The sequence below is a fragment of the Anoplophora glabripennis genome, unplaced genomic scaffold (genome assembly GCF_000390285.2).
Source record: "Anoplophora glabripennis isolate ALB-LARVAE unplaced genomic scaffold, Agla_2.0 scaffold294, whole genome shotgun sequence".
NCBI lineage: Eukaryota > Metazoa > Arthropoda > Insecta > Coleoptera > Cerambycidae > Anoplophora > Anoplophora glabripennis.
In genome coordinates, this window is record NW_019416596.1 from 611800 (window position 1) to 614460 (window position 2661).

A 2661-nucleotide genomic window follows, 5' to 3' on the forward strand; every position below is an offset into this window, starting at 1 on the left:
CTCAAAAAATGAATTGAACGATTTTCGAAAGGCTTTCATTTTATATACCTTCCTTATCTTTAATTTCGTTTCCCTACATCCGAACTTTGATGTGTTTGTAATTCCAGTCAGCATTAGATAGTATTTTTTTTTTGGTTCTATATCTCGAATAGATTTTCTCGAACTTTCTCCGAATCACCTTTCAATCAACGAAAGAGGTCAGAACTTCCACACTATCAAGTCAGATCGTATATTTCATAATTTTTTTTTTTAAAATTCACTATTTTTAATTGTTAAAAAAATGTCCCAGCTTGCCTACTCCAGGACATTGAAAATGTACCTACCCATTTAAAAATATTATAGGTTATTAAGGGTTTTTATTTTTTATGTTTAAAATACCAAGAAGAAGAATAACGAGGATGATTTCCAAATTCTAACCAAGGGAATGGCCACACTATTTAATTTTAGTTATTGTTTCTGGTTAAAATTTGTAAATTATGTAATTTTACATGCGGATTAGAAAACTACTTTGCGAATTATATTTTATCAAAAAATCTACTGAAATAATAGCAGCAATACGCATGAAAAACAGTTAGGTAGATTTATAATAATCATTAATTTACTGTCACAAATATATAAATTGTAACATGTACACTAGAAACGTCGGTCAGTTATACCCACAGACCACCTAGACTGGCCGTATCTAATTCCAATGCACGGGTACAAGTGAATGCAAAATCTGGGGAAGTGGAGTGTGGAAGGCAATCTGATCGCGCGCATCTTTAAGCAGATCCGGATTAAGTAATATTCTTATTACATATTAAACATTATATTGCATCTTATGACAAATATTCAATTTTAAGTTTGTAATTCAGAAAATTTTAATGTCATATTAAATAAAACTACAAAATAATTTAAATATATTTATTGTCCTCTAAATAATATTAATTTATTTAATATTTGTCTTTTCGTAGATTTTACCGAATTAAATAATTTGACTTCATGATTTATTTGTACATCGATATACTTTTCACATTCAGCCCTTACAAGTTCTATTAAATGATTACAATTAATTGTTAGGCAAATTATCAAATTGATGTTCATGCAAATTTTCAAATATGTTCACATTTAGAAAGTTTTTTAATACATGATAAACAATTTTATTTTTCTGTAGCCTAGGTGTTCTGCTTTCACCATTATTAAAAATTTTTATTAATTTTTCTGTTTCTTGGCATATTACTACGACATCTCGAGATGGAACGTCAAACAACCACGATCTTTAATAAAAATTAATTGACTGTACGAATACTAGGTATATATTTGACATTAAACTATTTACACAGTCTTCACATTTTATTGGCTTTATTAGAGAACTTGTTACGAAACCGCCAATATATACTATGATGTACTTACTAGTGTCCAGTCCTGTTTTTTATAGCCGTCACCCATCTTCGTTTTATGTCAATATTCGTTGTAAATCTGTAAAAATTTAAATATTAGGTTTGAAAAATCGTAAAAAATCGTGAAGTACTTATTTATTTTTTTTATGTCACAAAACTCTAATTTTTCTAATCACATTTTGCCAACTCTCTTTTTCTAGGGTGCTGAACATGAATCTGAAATTAGTTTTGTTTGCGATTTTTTCAATTGAAAAACATATTTAATTAATTTTCAGCTATCTCGAAATGACGGGAATTGGTAACATTTCATAAAAATTTGAGACTCACATAAAGTAAATAATTACTAAAAGTATTTTACAGTAATTCATTCATTATTTTATGATAACAATATCACGTTAATCACTACACTATGTGGGCGAACAAAATTATAAAGCTAACCCTGGAAACTTGTGACGTCAACCGAAAGATGGCGTACATATTTACCTTTTATATATTCCTTTTTTTTTACTTACCTACAGAAGGAAACTTTTCGCCTCTCTTCACCAACTCGATCACTTATATTTATACAATATTTTACAATATATTTGCCCATGATAAAACGTCAAATTATCGAAATCACAGCGATGCATACACGTCAAATGTTAGGACACGACTGAGCGCTGGGCTCCAAATCAGGCTCCAAAGTGTTTTCACCAAAGTCGCTCTATAAGCCAGTCTAGGTGGTCTATGGTACCCAAGGACATTTAAATAAAGGGGACTATGCATGTCACAGTCTATCTCATATGTTGGGTGAAGCTAGACAAGGGGAAAGCAGAGGGCTTTATTTTCATCCAACTGATGCGCGCGATTACATCTCCAATGTCGTACATTTTGGATGGGTCAAAATAAAATATTTTATAGTCCTAAGTCAATATATTTCAACAGCTACTCAGTATTTTTATAATAAATATATATAATATTTTTATAACTTCTTGGAATCCCAATAACTGTAACCATTTCTTTCTTGTTGCACCATCCCCAAGCATCCTAAAAACGTTCACATTTCACTTTTAGAATACTGAGGCAAATTTTCAGTGAGACATAAAAATATATTCCCAAAGGAGAACATCAAATGGTTGAATGAATGCAACTTTCAGTTGATTGCATCTTCGGTATTTTTATGTATAAGTGAACCACCACCATATTTTTGCTGTTGTATTTATTCAGTTTTTATGCTCGTGCATTTAGTAAAATTGTAAATATATTTTTGAAAAGGTTTTTGTCGTAGAGGAAAATGAAAATG